Below are 22,292 nucleotides of genomic sequence, written 5' to 3'. Positions count from 1 at the left end.
CGGTTCGAACACTCGAACAGCTGTACGGATTCTCCTGCACAGTGGCAGATATGTAAATACGGGGTTTCCGTACCATTTCTTGCGCATTACGGTTCGAACACTCGAACACCTGTACGGATTCTCCTGCACAGTGGCAGATATGTAAATACGGGGTTTACGTACCATTTCTTGCGCATTACGGTTCGAACACTCGAACACCTATACGGATTCTCCTACATAGTGGCAGATATGTAAATACGGGGTTTCGGTACCATTTCTTGCGCATTACGGTTCGAACACTCGAACACCTGTACGGATTCTCCTGCACAGTGGCAGATATGTAAATACGGGGTTTACGTACCATTTCTTGCGCATTATGGTTCGAACACTCGAACACCTCTACGGATTCTTCTGCACAGTGGCAGATATGTAAATACGGGGTTTCCGTACCATTTCTTGCGCATTACAGTTCGAACACTCGAACACCTATACGGATTCTCCTGCACAGTGGCAGATATGTAAATACGGGGTTTCCGTACCATTTCTTGCGCATTACGGTTCCAACACTCGAACACCTATACGGATTCTCCTGCACAGTGGCAGATATGTAAATACGGGGTTTCCGTACCATTTCTTGCGCATTACGGTTCGAACACTCGAACACCTATACGGATTCTCCTGCACAATGGCAGATATGTAAATACGGGGTTTCGGTACCATTTCTTGCGCATTACGGTTCGAACACTCGAACACCTATACGGATTCTCCTGCATAGTGGCAGATATGTAAATACGGGGTTTCGGTACCATTTCTTGCGCATTACGGTTCGAACACTCGAACACCTATGCGGATTCTTCTGCACAGTGGCAGATATGTAAATACGGGGTTTCCGTACCATTTCTTGCGCATTACGGTTCGAACACTCGAACACCTATACGGATTCTTCTACACAGTGGCGGATATGTAAATACGGGGTTTCCGTACCATTTCTTGCGCATTACGGTTCGAACACTCGAACACCTATACGGATTCTCTTCCACAGTGGCAGATATGTAAATACGGGGTTTCCGTACCATTTCTTGCGCATTACGGTTCGAACACTCGAACACCTATACGGATTCTCCTGCATAGTGGCAGATATGTAAATACGGGGTTTCGGTACCATTTCTTGCGCATTACGGTTCGAACACTCGAACACCTGTACGGATTCTCCTGCACAGTGGCAGATATGTAAATACGGGGTTTACGTACCATTTTTTGCGCATTACGGTTCGAACACTCGAACACCTCTGCGGATTCTTCTGCACAGTGGCAGATATGTAAATACGGGGTTTCTGTACCATTTCTTGCGCATTACAGTTCGAACACTCGAACACCTATACGGATTCTCCTGCACAGTGGCAGATATGTAAATACGGGGTTTCCGTACCATTTCTTGCGCATTACGGTTCCAACACTCGAACACCTGTACGGATTCTCCTGCACAGTGGCAGATATGTAAATACGGGGTTTACGTACCATTTCTTGCGCATTACGGTTCGAACACTCGAACACCTATGCGGATTCTTCTGCACAGTGGCAGATATGTAAATACGGGGTTTCCGTACCATTTCTTGCGCATTACGGTTTGAACACTCGAACACCTATACGGATTCTCCTGCATAGTGGCAGATATGTAAATACGGGGTTTCGGTACCATTTCTTGCGCATTACGGTTCGAACACTCGAACACCTGTACGGATTCTCCTGCACAGTGGCAGATATGTAAATACGGGATTTCGGTACCATTTCTTGCGCATTACGGTTCGAACACTCGAACACCTATACGGATTCTCCTGCACAGTGGCAGATATGTAAATACGGGGTTTCCGTACCATTTCTTGCGCATTACGGTTCGAACACTCGAACACCTGTACGGATTCTCCTGCACAGTGGCAGATATGTAAATACGGGGTTTACGAACCATTTCTTGCGCATTACGGTTCGAACACTCGAACACCTATACGGATTCTCCTGCACAGTGGCAGATATGTAAATACGGGATTTCGGTACCATTTCTTGCGCATTACGGTTCGAACACTCGAACACCTATACGGATTCTCCTGCACAGTGGCAGATATGTAAATACGGGGTTTCGGTACCATTTCTTGCGCATTACGGTTCGAACACTCGAACACCTATGCGGATTCTCCTGCACAGTGGCAGATATGTAAATACGGGGTTTCCGTACCATTTCTTGCGCATTACGGTTCGAACACTCGAACACCTATACGGATTCTCCTGCATAGTGGCAGATATGTAAATACGGGGTTTCGGTACCATTTCTTGCGCATTACGGTTCGAACACTCGAACACCTGTACGGATTCTCCTGCACAGTGGCAGATATGTAAATACGGGGTTTACGTACCATTTCTTGCGCATTACGGTTCGAACACTCGAACACCAATGCGGATTCTTCTGCACAGTGGCAGATACGTAAATACGGGGTTTCCGTACCATTTCTTGCGCATTACGGTTCGAACACTCGAACACCTATACGGATTCTCCTGCATAGTGGCAGATATGTAAATACGGGGTTTTGGTACCATTTCTTGCGCATTACGGTTCGAACACTCGAACAGCTGTACGGATTCTCCTGCACAGTGGCAGATATGTAAATACGGGGTTTCCGTACCATTTCTTGCGCATTACGGTTCGAACACTCGAACACCTGTACGGATTCTCCTGCACAGTGGCAGATATGTAAATACGGGGTTTACGTACCATTTCTTGCGCATTACGGTTCGAACACTCGAACACCTATACGGATTCTCCTACATAGTGGCAGATATGTAAATACGGGGTTTCGGTACCATTTCTTGCGCATTACGGTTCGAACACTCGAACACCTGTACGGATTCTCCTACACAGTGGCAGATATGTAAATACGGGGTTTACGTACCATTTCTTGCGCATTATGGTTCGAACACTCGAACACCTCTACGGATTCTTCTGCACAGTGGCAGATATGTAAATACGGGGTTTCCGTACCATTTCTTGCGCATTACAGTTCGAACACTCGAACACCTATACGGATTCTCCTGCACAGTGGCAGATATGTAAATACGGGGTTTCCGTACCATTTCTTGCGCATTACGGTTCCAACACTCGAACACCTATACGGATTCTCCTGCACAGTGGCAGATATGTAAATACGGGGTTTCCGTACCATTTCTTGCGCATTACGGTTCGAACACTCGAACACCTATACGGATTCTCCTACACAATGGCAGATATGTAAATACGGGGTTTCGGTACCATTTCTTGCGCATTACGGTTCGAACACTCGAACACCTATACGGATTCTCCTGCATAGTGGCAGATATGTAAATACGGGGTTTCGGTACCATTTCTTGCGCATTACGGTTCGAACACTCGAACACCTATGCGGATTCTTCTGCACAGTGGCAGATATGTAAATACGGGGTTTCCGTACCATTTCTTGCGCATTACGGTTCGAACACTCGAACACCTATACGGATTCTTCGGCACAGTGGCAGATATGTAAATACGGGGTTTCCGTACCATTTCTTGCACATTACAGTTCGAACACTCGAACACCTATACGGATTCTTCTACACAGTGGCGGATATGTAAATACGGGGTTTCCGTACCATTTCTTGCGCATTACGGTTCGAACACTCGAACACCTATACGGATTCTCTTCCACAGTGGCAGATATGTAAATACGGGGTTTCCGTACCATTTCTTGCGCATTACGGTTCGAACACTCGAACACCTATACGGATTCTCCTGCATAGTGGCAGATATGTAAATACGGGGTTTCGGTACCATTTCTTGCGCATTACGGTTCGAACACTCGAACACCTGTACGGATTCTCCTGCACAGTGGCAGATATGTAAATACGGGGTTTACGTACCATTTTTTGCGCATTACGGTTCGAACACTCGAACACCTCTGCGGATTCTTCTGCACAGTGGCAGATATGTAAATACGGGCTTTCCGTACCATTTCTTGCGCATTACAGTTCGAACAATCGAACACCTATACGGATTCTCCTGCACAGTGGCAGATATGTAAATACGGGGTTTCCGTACCATTTCTTGCGCATTACGGTTCCAACACTCGAACACCTGTACGGATTCTCCTGCACAGTGGCAGATATGTAAATACGGGGTTTACGTACCATTTCTTGCGCATTACGGTTCGAACACTCGAACACCTATGCGGATTCTTCTGCACAGTGGCAGATATGTAAATACGGGGTTTCCGTACCATTTCTTGCGCATTACGGTTTGAACACTCGAACACCTATACGGATTCTCCTGCATAGTGGCAGATATGTAAATACGGGGTTTCGGTACCATTTCTTGCGCATTACGGTTCGAACACTCGAACACCTGTACGGATTCTCCTGCACAGTGGCAGATATGTAAATACGGGATTTCGGTACCATTTCTTGCGCATTACGGTTCGAACACTCGAACACCTATACGGATTCTCCTGCACAGTGGCAGATATGTAAATACGGGGTTTCCGTACCATTTCTTGCGCATTACGGTTCGAACACTCGAACACCTGTACGGATTCTCCTGCACAGTGGCAGATATGTAAATACGGGGTTTACGAACCATTTCTTGCGCATTACGGTTCGAACACTCGAACACCTATACGGATTCTCCTGCACAGTGGCAGATATGTAAATACGGGATTTCGGTACCATTTCTTGCGCATTACGGTTCGAACACTCGAACACCTATACGGATTCTCCTGCACAGTGGCAGATATGTAAATACGGGGTTTCGGTACCATTTCTTGCGCATTACGGTTCGAACACTCGAACACCTATGCGGATTCTCCTGCACAGTGGCAGATATGTAAATACGGGGTTTCCGTACCATTTCTTGCGCATTACGGTTCGAACACTCGAACACCTATACGGATTCTCCTGCATAGTGGCAGATATGTAAATACGGGGTTTCGGTACCATTTCTTGCTCATTACGGTTCGAACACTCGAACACCTGTACGGATTCTCCTGCACAGTGGCAGATATGTAAATACGGGGTTTACGTACCATTTCTTGCGCATTACGGTTCGAACACTCGAACACCTATGCGGATTCTTCTGCACAGTGGCAGATATGTAAATACGGGGTTTCCGTACCATTTCTTGCGCATTACGGTTCGAACACTCGAACACCTATACGGATTCTCCTGCATAGTGGCAGATATGTAAATACGGGGTTTTGGTACCATTTCTTGCGCATTACGGTTCGAACACTCGAACAGCTGTACGGATTCTCCTGCACAGTGGCAGATATGTAAATACGGGGTTTACGTACCATTTCTTGCGCATTACGGTTCGAACACTCGAACACCTATACGGATTCTCCTACATAGTGGCAGATATGTAAATACGGGGTTTCGGTACCATTTCTTGCGCATTACGGTTCGAACACTCGAACACCTGTACGGATTCTCCTGCACAGTGGCAGATATGTAAATACGGGGTTTACGTACCATTTCTTGCGCATTATGGTTCGAACACTCGAACACCTCTACGGATTCTTCTGCACAGTGGCAGATATGTAAATACGGGGTTTCCGTACCATTTCTTGCGCATTACAGTTCGAACACTCGAACACCTATACGGATTCTCCTGCACAGTGGCAGATATGTAAATACGGGGTTTCCGTACCATTTCTTGCGCATTACGGTTCCAACACTCGAACACCTATACGGATTCTCCTGCACAGTGGCAGATATGTAAATACGGGGTTTCCGTACCATTTCTTGCGCATTACGGTTCGAACACTCGAACACCTATACGGATTCTCCTACACAATGACAGATATATAAATACGGGGTTTCGGTACCATTTCTTGCGCATTACGGTTCGAACACTCGAACACCTATACGGATTCTCCTGCATAGTGGCAGATATGTAAATACGGGGTTTCGGTACCATTTCTTGCGCATTACGGTTCGAACACTCGAACACCTATGCGGATTCTTCTGCACAGTGGCAGATATGTAAATACGGGGTTTCCGTACCATTTCTTGCGCATTACGGTTCGAACACTCGAACACCTATACGGATTCTTCGGCACAGTGGCAGATATGTAAATACGGGGTTTCCGTACCATTTCTTGCACATTACAGTTCGAACACTCGAACACCTATACGGATTCTTCTACACAGTGGCGGATATGTAAATACGGGGATTCCGTACCATTTCTTGCGCATTACGGTTCGAACACTCGAACACCTATACGGATTCTCTTCCACAGTGGCAGATATGTAAATACGGGGTTTCCGTACCATTTCTTGCGCATTACGGTTCGAACACTCGAACACCTATACGGATTCTCCTGCATAGTGGCAGATATGTAAATACGGGGTTTCGGTACCATTTCTTGCGCATTACGGTTCGAACACTCGAACACCTGTACGGATTCTCCTGCACAGTGGCAGATATGTAAATACGGGGTTTACGTACCATTTCTTGCGCATTATGGTTCGAACACTCGAACACCTCTACGGATTCTTCTGCACAGTGGCAGATATGTAAATACGGGGTTTCCGTACCATTTCTTGCGCATTACAGTTCGAACACTCGAACACCTATACGGATTCTCCTGCACAGTGGCAGATATGTAAATACGGGGTTTCCGTACCATTTCTTGCGCATTACGGTTCCAACACTCGAACACCTATACGGATTCTCCTGCACAGTGGCAGATATGTAAATACGGGGTTTCCGTACCATTTCTTGCGCATTACGGTTCGAACACTCGAACACCTATACGGATTCTCCTACACAATGACAGATATATAAATACGGGGTTTCGGTACCATTTCTTGCGCATTACGGTTCGAACACTCGAACACCTATACGGATTCTCCTGCATAGTGGCAGATATGTAAATACGGGGTTTCGGTACCATTTCTTGCGCATTACGGTTCGAACACTCGAACACCTATGCGGATTCTTCTGCACAGTGGCAGATATGTAAATACGGGGTTTCCGTACCATTTCTTGCGCATTACGGTTCGAACACTCGAACACCTATACGGATTCTTCGGCACAGTGGCAGATATGTAAATACGGGGTTTCCGTACCATTTCTTGCACATTACAGTTCGAACACTCGAACACCTATACGGATTCTTCTACACAGTGGCGGATATGTAAATACGGGGTTTCCGTACTATTTCTTGCGCATTACGGTTCGAACACTCGAACACCTATACGGATTCTCTTCCACAGTGGCAGATATGTAAATACGGGGTTTCCGTACCATTTCTTGCGCATTACGGTTCGAACACTCGAACACCTATACGGATTCTCCTGCATAGTGGCAGATATGTAAATACGGGGTTTCGGTACCATTTCTTGCGCATTACGGTTCGAACACTCGAACACCTGTACGGATTCTCCTGCACAGTGGCAGATATGTAAATACGGGGTTTACGTACCATTTCTTGCGCATTATGGTTCGAACACTCGAACACCTCTACGGATTCTTCTGCACAGTGGCAGATATGTAAATACGGGGTTTCCGTACCATTTCTTGCGCATTACAGTTCGAACACTCGAACACCTATACGGATTCTCCTGCACAGTGGCAGATATGTAAATACGGGGTTTCCGTACCATTTCTTGCGCATTACGGTTCCAACACTCGAACACCTATACGGATTCTCCTGCACAGTGGCAGATATGTAAATACGGGGTTTCCGTACCATTTCTTGCGCATTACGGTTCGAACACTCGAACACCTATACGGATTCTCCTGCACAATGGCAGATATGTAAATACGGGGTTTCGGTACCATTTCTTGCGCATTACGGTTCGAACACTCGAACACCTATACGGATTCTCCTGCATAGTGGCAGATATGTAAATACGGGGTTTCGGTACCATTTCTTGCGCATTACGGTTCGAACACTCGAACACCTGTACGGATTCTCCTGCACAGTGGCAGATATGTAAATACGGGGTTTACGTACCATTTCTTGCGCATTATGGTTCGAACACTCGAACACCTCTACGGATTCTTCTGCACAGTGGCAGATATGTAAATACGGGGTTTCCGTACCATTTCTTGCGCATTACAGTTCGAACACTCGAACACCTATACGGATTCTCCTGCACAGTGGCAGATATGTAAATACGGGGTTTCCGTACCATTTCTTGCGCATTACGGTTCGAACACTCGAACACCTATACGGATTCTCCTGCATAGTGGCAGATATGTAAATACGGGGCTTCGGTACCATTTCTTGCGCATTACGGTTCGAACACTCGAACACCTGTACGGATTCTCCTGCACAGTGGCAGATATGTAAATACGGGGTTTACGTACCATTTCTTGCGCATTATGGTTCGAACACTCGAACACCTCTACGGATTCTTCTGCACAGTGGCAGATATGTAAATACGGGGTTTCCGTACCATTTCTTGCGCATTACAGTTCGAACACTCGAACACCTATACGGATTCTCCTGCACAGTGGCAGATATGTAAATACGGGGTTTCCGTACCATTTCTTGCGCATTACGGTTCCAACACTCGAACACCTATACGGATTCTCCTGCACAGTGGCAGATATGTAAATACGGGGTTTCCGTACCATTTCTTGCGCATTACGGTTCGAACACTCGAACACCTATACGGATTCTCCTACACAATGATAGATATATAAATACGGGGTTTCGGTACCATTTCTTGCGCATTACGGTTCGAACACTCGAACACCTATACGGATTCTCCTGCATAGTGGCAGATATGTAAATACGGGGTTTCGGTACCATTTCTTGCGCATTACGGTTCGAACACTCGAACACCTATGCGGATTCTTCTGCACAGTGGCAGATATGTAAATACGGGGTTTCCGTACCATTTCTTGCGCATTACGGTTCGAACACTCGAACACCTATACGGATTCTTCGGCACAGTGGCAGATATGTAAATACGGGGTTTCCGTACCATTTCTTGCACATTACAGTTCGAACACTCGAACACCTATACGGATTCTTCTACACAGTGGCGGATATGTAAATACGGGGTTTCCGTACCATTTCTTGCGCATTACGGTTCGAACACTCGAACACCTATACGGATTCTCTTCCACAGTGGCAGATATGTAAATACGGGGTTTCCGTACCATTTCTTGCGCATTACGGTTCGAACACTCGAACACCTATACGGATTCTCCTGCATAGTGGCAGATATGTAAATACGGGGTTTCGGTACCATTTCTTGCGCATTACGGTTCGAACACTCGAACACCTGTACGGATTCTCCTGCACAGTGGCAGATATGTAAATACGGGGTTTACGTACCATTTCTTGCGCATTATGGTTCGAACACTCGAACACCTCTACGGATTCTTCTGCACAGTGGCAGATATGTAAATACGGGGTTTCCGTACCATTTCTTGCGCATTACAGTTCGAACACTCGAACACCTATACGGATTCTCCTGCACAGTGGCAGATATGTAAATACGGGGTTTCCGTACCATTTCTTGCGCATTACGGTTCCAACACTCGAACACCTATACGGATTCTCCTGCACAGTGGCAGATATGTAAATACGGGGTTTCCGTACCATTTCTTGCGCATTACGGTTCGAACACTCGAACACCTATACGGATTCTCCTGCACAATGGCAGATATGTAAATACGGGGTTTCGGTACCATTTCTTGCGCATTACGGTTCGAACACCCGAACACCTATACGGATTCTCCTGCATAGTGGCAGATATGTAAATACGGGGTTTCGGTACCATTTCTTGCGCATTACGGTTCGAACACTCGAACACCTATGCAGATTCTTCTGCACAGTGGCAGATATGTAAATACGGGGTTTCCGTACCATTTCTTGCGCATTACGGTTCGAACACTCGAACACCTATAGGGATTCTTCGGCACAGTGGCAGATATGTAAATACGGGGTTTCCGTACCATTTCTTGCACATTACAGTTCGAACACTCGAACACCTATACGGATTCTTCTACACAGTGGCGGATATGTAAATACGGGGTTTCCGTACCATTTCTTGCGCATTACGGTTCGAACACTCGAACACCTATACGGATTCTCTTCCACAGTGGCAGATATGTAAATACGGGGTTTCCGTACCATTTCTTGCGCATTACGGTTCGAACACTCGAACACCTATACGGATTCTCCTGCATAGTGGCAGATATGTAAATACGGGGTTTCGGTACCATTTCTTGCGCATTACGGTTCGAACACTCGAACACCTATACGGATTCTCCTGCACAGTGGCAGATATGTAAATACGGGGTTTACGTACCATTTTTTGCGCATTACGGTTCGAACACTCGAACACCTCTGCGGATTCTTCTGCACAGTGGCAGATATGTAAATACGGGGTTTCCGTACCATTTCTTGCGCATTACAGTTCGAACACTCGAACACCTATACGGATTCTCCTGCACAGTGGCAGATATGTAAATACGGGGTTTCCGTACCATTTCTTGCGCATTACGGTTCCAACACTCGAACACCTGTACGGATTCTCCTGCACAGTGGCAGATATGTAAATACGGGGTTTACGTACCATTTCTTGCGCATTACGGTTCGAACACTCGAACACCTATGCGGATTCTTCTGCACAGCGGCAGATATGTAAATACGGGGTTTCCGTACCATTTCTTGCGCATTACGGTTTGAACACTCGAACACCTATACGGATTCTCCTGCATAGTGGCAGATATGTAAATACGGGGTTTCGGTACCATTTCTTGCGCATTACGGTTCGAACACTCGAACACCTGTACGGATTCTCCTGCACAGTGGCAGATATGTAAATACGGGATTTCGGTACCATTTCTTGCGCATTACGGTTCGAACACTCGAACACCTATACGGATTCTCCTGCACAGTGGCAGATATGTAAATACGGGGTTTCCGTACCATTTCTTGCGCATTACGGTTCTAACACTCGAACACCTGTACGGATTCTCCTGCACAGTGGCAGATATGTAAATACGGGGTTTACGAACCATTTCTTGCGCATTACGGTTCGAACACTCGAACACCTATACGGATTCTCCTGCACAGTGGCAGATATGTAAATACGGGGTTTCGGTACCATTTCTTGCGCATTACGGTTCGAACACTCGAACACTTATGCGGATTCTTCTGCACAGTGGCAGATATGTAAATACGGGGTTTCCGTATCATTTCTTGCGCATTACGGTTCGAACACTCGAACACCTATACGGATTCTCCTGCATAGTGGCAGATATGTAAATACGGGGTTTCGGTACCATTTCTTGCGCATTATGGTTCGAACACTCGAACACCTGTACGGATTCTCCTACACAGTGGCAGATATGTAAATACGGGGTTTACGTACCATTTCTTGCGCATTACGGTTCGAACACTCGAACACCTATGCGGATTCTTCTGCACAGTGGCAGATATGTAAATACGGGGTTTCCGTACCATTTCTTGCGCATTACGGTTCGAACACTCGAACACCTATACGGATTCTCCTGCACAGTGGCAGATATGTAAATACGGGGTTTCCGTACCATTTCTTGCGCATTACGGTTCGAACACTCGAACACCTATACGGATTCTCCTGCACAGTGGCAGATATGTAAATACGGGGTTTCGGTACCATTTCTTGCGCATTACGGTTCGAACACTCGAACACCTATACGGATTCTCCTGCATAGTGGCAGATATGTAAATACGGGGTTTCGGAACCATTTCTTGCGCATTACGGTTCGAACACTCGAACACCTGTACGGATTCTCCTGCACAGTGGCAGATATGTAAATACGGGGTTTACGTACCATTTCTTGCGCATTACGGTTCGAACACTCGAACACCTATGCGGATTCTTCTGCACAGTGGCAGATATGTAAATACGGGGTTTCCGTACCATTTCTTGCGCATTACGGTTCGAACACTCGAACACCTATACGGATTCTCCTGCACAGTGGCAGATATGTAAATACGGGGTTTGCGTACCATTTCTTGCGCATTACGGTTCGAACACTCGAACACCTATACGGATTCTCCTGCATAGTGGCAGATATGTAAATACGGGGTTTCGGTACCATTTCTTGCGCATTACGGTTCGAACACTCGAACACCTGTACGGATTCTCCTGCACAGTGGCAGATATGTAAATACGGGGTTTACGTACCATTTCTTGCGCATTACGGTTCGAACACTCGAACACCTTTGCGGATTCTTCTGCACAGTGGCAGATATGTAAATACGGGGTTTCCGTACCATTTCTTGCGCATTACAGTTCGAACACTCGAACACCTATACGGATTCTTCTGCACAGTGGCAGATATGTAAATACGGGGTTTCCGTACCATTTCTTGCGCATTACGGTTCGAACACTCGAACACCTATACGGATTCTGCTGCACAGTGGCAGATATGTAAATACGGGGTTTCCGTACCATTTCTTGCGCATTACGGTTCGAACACTCGAACACCTATACGGATTCTCCTGCATAGTGGCAGATATGTAAATACGGGGTTTCGGTACCATTTCTTGCGCATTACGGTTCGAACACTCGAACACCTTTACGGATTCTCCTGCACAGTGGCAGATATGTAAATACGGGGTTTACGTACCATTTCTTGCGCATTACGGTTCGAACACTCGAACACCTCTGCGGATTCTTCTGCACAGTGGCAGATATGTAAATACGGGGTTTCCGTACCATTTCTTGCGCATTACAGTTCGAACACTCGAACACCTATACGGATTCTCCTGCACAGTGGCAGATATGTAAATACGGGGTTTCCGTACCATTTCTTGCGCATTACGGTTCAAACACTCGAACACCTATACGGATTCTCCTGCACAGTGGCAGATATGTAAATACGGGGTTTCCGTACCATTTCTTGCGCATTACGGTTCGAACACTCGAACACCTATACGGATTCTCCTGCACAGTGGCAGATATGTAAATACGGGGTTTCGGTACCATTTCTTGCGCATTACGGTTCGAACACTCGAACACCTATACGGATTCTCCTGCACAGTGGCAGATATGTAAATACGGGGTTTCGGTACCATTTCTTGCGCATTACGGTTCGAACACTCGAACACTCGAACACCTATGCGGATTCTTCTGCACAGTGGCAGATATGTAAATACGGGGTTTCCGTACCATTTCTTGCGCATTACGGTTCGAACACTCGAACACCTATACGGATTCTCCTGCATAGTGGCAGATATGTAAATACGGGGTTTCGGTACCATTTCTTGCGCATTACGGTTCGAACACTCGAACACCTGTACGGATTCTCCTGCACAGTGGCAGATATGTAAATACGGGGTTTACTTACCATTTCTTGCGCATTACGGTTCGAACACTCGAACACCTATGCGGATTCTTCTGCACAGCGGCAGATATGTAAATACGGGGTTTCCGTACCATTTCTTGCGCATTACAGTTCGAACACTCGAACACCTATACGGATTCTTCTACACAGTGGCAGATATGTAAATACGGGGTTTCCGTACCATTTCTTGCGCATTACGGTTCGAACACTCGAACACCTATACGGATTCTCCTGCACAGTGGCAGATATGTAAATACGGGGTTTCCGTACCATTTCTTGCGCATTACGGTTCGAACACTCGAACACCTATACGGATTCTCCTGCATAGTGGCAGATATGTAAATACGGGGTTTCGGTACCATTTCTTGCGCATTACGGTTCGAACACTCGAACACCTGTACGGATTCTCCTGCACAGTGGCAGATATGTAAATACGGGGTTTACGTACCATTTTTTGCGCATTACGGTTCGAACACTCGAACACCTCTGCGGATTCTTCTGCACAGTGGCAGATATGTAAATACGGGGTTTCCGGACCATTTCTTGCGCATTACAGTTCGAACACTCGAACACCTATACGGATTCTCCTACACAGTGGCAGATATGTAAATACGGGGTTTCCGTACCATTTCTTGCGGATTACGGTTCCAACACTCGAACACCTATACGGATTCTCCTGCACAGTGGCAGATATGTAAATACGGGGTTTCCGTACCATTTCTTGCGCATTACGGTTCGAACACTCGAACACCTATACGGATTCTCCTGCACAGTGGCTGATATGTAAATACGGGATTTCGGTACCATTTCTTGCGCATTACGGTTCGAACACTCGAACACCTATACGGATTCTCCTGCACAGTGGCATATATGTAAATACGGGGTTTCGGTACCATTTCTTGCGCATTACGGTTCGAACACTCGAACACCTATGCGGATTCTCCTGCACAGTGGCAGATATGTAAATACGGGGTTTCCGTACCATTTCTTGCGCATTACGGTTCGAACACTCGAACACCTATACGGATTCTCCTGCATAGTGGCAGATATGTAAATACGGGGTTTCGGTACCATTTCTTGCGCATTACGGTTCGAACACTCGAACACCTATGCGGATTCTTCTGCACAGTGGCAGATATGTAAATACGGGGTTTCCGTACCATTTCTTGCGCATTACGGTTCGAACACTCGAACACCTATACGGATTCTTCGGCACAGTGGCAGATATGTAAATACGGGGTTTCCGTACCATTTCTTGCACATTACAGTTCGAACACTCGAACACCTATACGGATTCTTCTACACAGTGGCGGATATGTAAATACGGGGTTTCCGTACCATTTCTTGCGCATTACGGTTCGAACACTCGAACACCTATACGGATTCTCCTGCACAGTGGCAGATATGTGAATACGGGGTTTCCGTACCATTTCTTGCGCATTACGGTTCGAACACTCGAACACCTATACGGATTCTCCTGCATAGTGGCAGATATGTAAATACGGGGTTTCGGTACCATTTCTTGCGCATTACGGTTCGAACACTCGAACACCTGTACGGATTCTCCTGCACAGTGGCAGATATGTAAATACGGGGTTTACGTACCATTTTTTGCGCATTACGGTTCGAACACTCGAACACCTCTGCGGATTCTTCTGCACAGTGGCAGATATGTAAATACGGGGTTTCCGTACCATTTCTTGCGCATTACAGTTCGAACACTCGAACACCTATACGGATTCTCCTGTACAGTGGCAGATATATAAATACGGGGTTTCCGTACCATTTCTTGCGCATTACGGTTCCAACACTCGAACACCTGTACGGATTCTCCTGCACAGTGGCAGATATGTAAATACGGGGTTTACGTACCATTTCTTGCGCATTACGGTTCGAACACTCGAACACCTATGCGGATTCTTCTGCACAGTGGCAGATATGTAAATACGGGGTTTCTGTACCATTTCTTGCGCATTACGGTTCGAACACTCGAACACCTATACGGATTCTCCTGCATAGTGGCAGTATTGTAAATACGGGGTTTCGGTACCATTTCTTGCGCATTACGGTTCGAACACTCGAACACCTGTACGGATTCTCCTGCACAGTGGCAGATATGTAAATACGGGATTTCGGTACCATTTCTTGCGCATTACGGTTCGAACACTCGAACACCTATACGGATTCTCCTGCACAGTGGCAGATATGTAAATACGGGGTTTCCGTACCATTTCTTGCGCATTACGGTTCGAACACTCGAACACCTGTACGGATTCTCCTGCACAGTGGCAGATATGTAAATGCGGGGTTTACGTACCATTTCTTGCGCATTACGGTTCGAACACTCGAACACCTATACGGATTCTTCTGCACAGTGGCAGATATGTAAATACGGGGTTTCGGTACCATTTCTTGCGCATTACGGTTCGAACACTCGAACACCTATGCGGATTCTTCTGCACAGTGGCAGATATGTAAATACGGGGTTTCCGTACCATTTCTTGCGCATTATGGTTCGAACACTCGAACACCTATACGGATTCTCCTGCATAGTGGCAGATATGTAAATACGGGGTTTCGGTACCATTTCTTGCGCATTATGGTTCGAACACTCGAACACCTTTACGGATTCTCCTGCACAGTGGCAGATATGTAAATACGGGGTTTCCGTACCATTTCTTGCGCATTACGGTTCGAACACTCGAACACCTATACGGATTCTCCTGCACAGTGGCAGATATGTAAATACGGGGTTTCGGTACCATTTCTTGCGCATTACGGTTCGAACACTCGAACACCTATACGGATTCTCCTGCATAGTGGCAGATATGTAAATACGGGGTTTCGGAACCATTTCTTGCGCATTACGGTTCGAACACTCGAACACCTGTACGGATTCTCCTGCACAGTGGCAGATATGTAAATACGGGGTTTACGTACCATTTCTTGCGCATTACGGTTCGAACACTCGAACACCTATGCGGATTCTTCTGCACAGTGGCAGATATGTAAATACGGGGTTTCCGTACCATTTCTTGCGCATTACGGTTCGAACACTCGAACACCTATACGGATTCTCCTGCACAGTGGCAGATATGTAAATACGGGGTTTGCGTACCATTTCTTGCGCATTACGGTTCGAACACTCGAACACCTATACGGATTCTCCTGCATAGTGGCAGATATGTAAATACGGGGTTTCGGTACCATTTCTTGCGCATTACGGTTCGAACACTCGAACACCTGTACGGATTCTCCTGCACAGTGGCAGATATGTAAATACGGGGTTTACGTACCATTTCTTGCGCATTACGGTTCGAACACTCGAACACCTTTGCGGATTCTTCTGCACAGTGGCAGATATGTAAATACGGGGTTTCCGTACCATTTCTTGCGCATTACAGTTCGAACACTCGAACACCTATACGGATTCTTCTGCACAGTGGCAGATATGTAAATACGGGGTTTCCGTACCATTTCTTGCGCATTACGGTTCGAACACTCGAACACCTATACGGATTCTCCTGCACAGTGGCAGATATGTAAATACGGGGTTTCCGTACCATTTCTTGCGCATTACGGTTCGAACACTCGAACACCTATACGGATTCTCCTGCATAGTGGCAGATATGTAAATACGGGGTTTCGGTACCATTTCTTGCGCATTACGGTTCGAACAATCGAACACCTTTACGGATTCTCCTGCACAGTGGCAGATATGTAAATACGGGGTTTACGTACCATTTCTTGCGCATTACGGTTCGAACACTCGAACACCTCTGCGGATTCTTCTGCACAGTGGCAGATTTGTAAATACGGGGTTTCCGTACCATTTCTTGCGCATTACGGTTCGAACACTCGAACACCTATACGGATTCTGCTGCACAGTGGCAGATATGTAAATACGGGGTTTCCGTACCATTTCTTGCGCATTACGGTTCGAACACTCGAACACCTATACGGATTCTCCTGCATAGTGGCAGATATGTAAATACGGGGTTTCGGTACCATTTCTTGCGCATTACGGTTCGAACACTCGAACACCTTTACGGATTCTCCTGCACAGTGGCAGATATGTAAATACGGGGTTTACGTACCATTTCTTGCGCATTACGGTTCGAACACTCGAACACCTCTGCGGATTCTTCTGCACAGTGGCAGATATGTAAATACGGGGTTTCCGTACCATTTCTTGCGCATTACAGTTCGAACACTCGAACACCTATACGGATTCTCCTGCACAGTGGCAGATATGTAAATACGGGGTTTCCGTACCATTTCTTGCGCATTACGGTTCAAACACTCGAACACCTATACGGATTCTCCTGCACAGTGGCAGATATGTAAATACGGGGTTTCCGTACCATTTCTTGCGCATTACGGTTCGAACACTCGAACACCTATACGGATTCTCCTGCACAGTGGCAGATATGTAAATACGGGGTTTCGGTACCATTTCTTGCGCATTACGGTTCGAACACTCGAACACCTATACGGATTCTCCTGCACAGTGGCAGATATGTAAATACGGGGTTTCGGTACCATTTCTTGCGCATTACGGTTCGAACACTCGAACACTCGAACACCTATGCGGATTCTTCTGCACAGTGGCAGATATGTAAATACGGGGTTTCCGTACCATTTCTTGCGCATTACGGTTCGAACACTCGAACACCTATACGGATTCTCCTGCATAGTGGCAGATATGTAAATACGGGGTTTCGGTACCATTTCTTGCGCATTACGGTTCGAACACTCGAACACCTGTACGGATTCTCCTGCACAGTGGCAGATATGTAAATACGGGGTTTACTTACCATTTCTTGCGCATTACGGTTCGAACACTCGAACACCTATGCGGATTCTTCTGCACAGCGGCAGATATGTAAATACGGGGTTTCCGTACCATTTCTTGCGCATTACAGTTCGAACACTCGAACACCTATACGGATTCTTCTACACAGTGGCAGATATGTAAATACGGGGTTTCCGTACCATTTCTTGCGCATTACGGTTCGAACACTCGAACACCTATACGGATTCTCCTGCACAGTGGCAGATATGTAAATACGGGGTTTCCGTACCATTTCTTGCGCATTACGGTTCGAACACTCGAACACCTATACGGATTCTCCTGCATAGTGGCAGATATGTAAATACGGGGTTTCGGTACCATTTCTTGCGCATTACGGTTCGAACACTCGAACACCTGTACGGATTCTCCTGCACAGTGGCAGATATGTAAATACGGGGTTTACGTACCATTTTTTGCGCATTACGGTTCGAACACTCGAACACCTCTGCGGATTCTTCTGCACAGTGGCAGATATGTAAATACGGGGTTTCCGGACCATTTCTTGCGCATTACAGTTCGAACACTCGAACACCTATACGGATTCTCCTACACAGTGGCAGATATGTAAATACGGGGTTTCCGTACCATTTCTTGCGGATTACGGTTCCAACACTCGAACACCTATACGGATTCTCCTGCACAGTGGCAGATATGTAAATACGGGGTTTCCGTACCATTTCTTGCGCATTACGGTTCGAACACTCGAACACCTATACGGATTCTCCTGCACAGTGGCTGATATGTAAATACGGGATTTCGGTACCATTTCTTGCGCATTACGGTTCGAACACTCGAACACCTATACGGATTCTCCTGCACAGTGGCATATATGTAAATACGGGGTTTCGGTACCATTTCTTGCGCATTACGGTTCGAACACTCGAACACCTATGCGGATTCTCCTGCACAGTGGCAGATATGTAAATACGGGGTTTCCGTACCATTTCTTGCGCATTACGGTTCGAACACTCGAACACCTATACGGATTCTCCTGCATAGTGGCAGATATGTAAATACGGGGTTTCGGTACCATTTCTTGCGCATTACGGTTCGAACACTCGAACACCTATGCGGATTCTTCTGCACAGTGGCAGATATGTAAATACGGGGTTTCCGTACCATTTCTTGCGCATTACGGTTCGAACACTCGAACACCTATACGGATTCTTCGGCACAGTGGCAGATATGTAAATACGGGGTTTCCGTACCATTTCTTGCACATTACAGTTCGAACACTCGAACACCTATACGGATTCTTCTACACAGTGGCGGATATGTAAATACGGGGTTTCCGTACCATTTCTTGCGCATTACGGTTCGAACACTCGAACACCTATACGGATTCTCCTGCACAGTGGCAGATATGTGAATACGGGGTTTCCGTACCATTTCTTGCGCATTACGGTTCGAACACTCGAACACCTATACGGATTCTCCTGCATAGTGGCAGATATGTAAATACGGGGTTTCGGTACCATTTCTTGCGCATTACGGTTCGAACACTCGAACACCTGTACGGATTCTCCTGCACAGTGGCAGATATGTAAATACGGGGTTTACGTACCATTTTTTGCGCATTACGGTTCGAACACTCGAACACCTCTGCGGATTCTTCTGCACAGTGGCAGATATGTAAATACGGGGTTTCCGTACCATTTCTTGCGCATTACAGTTCGAACACTCGAACACCTATACGGATTCTCCTGTACAGTGGCAGATATATAAATACGGGGTTTCCGTACCATTTCTTGCGCATTACGGTTCCAACACTCGAACACCTGTACGGATTCTCCTGCACAGTGGCAGATATGTAAATACGGGGTTTACGTACCATTTCTTGCGCATTACGGTTCGAACACTCGAACACCTATGCGGATTCTTCTGCACAGTGGCAGATATGTAAATACGGGGTTTCTGTACCATTTCTTGCGCATTACGGTTCGAACACTCGAACACCTATACGGATTCTCCTGCATAGTGGCAGTATTGTAAATACGGGGTTTCGGTACCATTTCTTGCGCATTACGGTTCGAACACTCGAACACCTGTACGGATTCTCCTGCACAGTGGCAGATATGTAAATACGGGATTTCGGTACCATTTCTTGCGCATTACGGTTCGAACACTCGAACACCTATACGGATTCTCCTGCACAGTGGCAGATATGTAAATACGGGGTTTCCGTACCATTTCTTGCGCATTACGGTTCGAACACTCGAACACCTGTACGGATTCTCCTGCACAGTGGCAGATATGTAAATGCGGGGTTTACGTACCATTTCTTGCGCATTACGGTTCGAACACTCGAACACCTATACGGATTCTTCTGCACAGTGGCAGATATGTAAATACGGGGTTTCGGTACCATTTCTTGCGCATTACGGTTCGAACACTCGAACACCTATGCGGATTCTTCTGCACAGTGGCAGATATGTAAATACGGGGTTTCCGTACCATTTCTTGCGCATTATGGTTCGAACACTCGAACACCTATACGGATTCTCCTGCATAGTGGCAGATATGTAAATACGGGGTTTCGGTACCATTTCTTGCGCATTATGGTTCGAACACTCGAACACCTTTACGGATTCTCCTGCACAGTGGCAGATATGTAAATACGGGGTTTCCGTACCATTTCTTGCGCATTACGGTTCGAACACTCGAACACCTATACGGATTCTCCTGCACAGTGGCAGATATGTAAATACGGGGTTTCGGTACCATTTCTTGCGCATTACGGTTCGAACACTCGAACACCTATACGGATTCTCCTGCATAGTGGCAGATATGTAAATACGGGGTTTCGGAACCATTTCTTGCGCATTACGGTTCGAACACTCGAACACCTGTACGGATTCTCCTGCACAGTGGCAGATATGTAAATACGGGGTTTACGTACCATTTCTTGCGCATTACGGTTCGAACACTCGAACACCTATGCGGATTCTTCTGCACAGTGGCAGATATGTAAATACGGGGTTTCCGTACCATTTCTTGCGCATTACGGTTCGAACACTCGAACACCTATACGGATTCTCCTGCACAGTGGCAGATATGTAAATACGGGGTTTGCGTACCATTTCTTGCGCATTACGGTTCGAACACTCGAACACCTATACGGATTCTCCTGCATAGTGGCAGATATGTAAATACGGGGTTTCGGTACCATTTCTTGCGCATTACGGTTCGAACACTCGAACACCTGTACGGATTCTCCTGCACAGTGGCAGATATGTAAATACGGGGTTTACGTACCATTTCTTGCGCATTACGGTTCGAACACTCGAACACCTTTGCGGATTCTTCTGCACAGTGGCAGATATGTAAATACGGGGTTTCCGTACCATTTCTTGCGCATTACAGTTCGAACACTCGAACACCTATACGGATTCTTCTGCACAGTGGCAGATATGTAAATACGGGGTTTCCGTACCATTTCTTGCGCATTACGGTTCGAACACTCGAACACCTATACGGATTCTCCTGCACAGTGGCAGATATGTAAATACGGGGTTTCCGTACCATTTCTTGCGCATTACGGTTCGAACACTCGAACACCTATACGGATTCTCCTGCATAGTGGCAGATATGTAAATACGGGGTTTCGGTACCATTTCTTGCGCATTACGGTTCGAACAATCGAACACCTTTACGGATTCTCCTGCACAGTGGCAGATATGTAAATACGGGGTTTACGTACCATTTCTTGCGCATTACGGTTCGAACACTCGAACACCTCTGCGGATTCTTCTGCACAGTGGCAGATTTGTAAATACGGGGTTTCCGTACCATTTCTTGCGCATTACAGTTCGAACACTCGAACACCTATACGGATTCTCCTGCACAGTGGCAGATATGTAAATACGGGGTTTCCGTACCATTTCTTGCGCATTACGGTTCAAACACTCGAACACCTATACGGATTCTCCTGCACAGTGGCAGATATGTAAATACGGGGTTTCCGTACCATTTCTTGCGCATTACGGTTCGAACACTCGAACACCTATACGGATTCTCCTGCACAGTGGCAGATATGTAAATACGGGGTTTCGGTACCATTTCTTGCGCATTACGGTTCGAACACTCGAACACCTATAC

This window comes from Camellia sinensis, unplaced genomic scaffold (genome assembly GCF_055761805.1).
Source record: "Camellia sinensis isolate YWXY unplaced genomic scaffold, ASM5576180v1 Unanchor14, whole genome shotgun sequence".
NCBI lineage: Eukaryota > Viridiplantae > Streptophyta > Magnoliopsida > Ericales > Theaceae > Camellia > Camellia sinensis.
Note: the sequence above shows the minus strand (reverse complement) of the source record.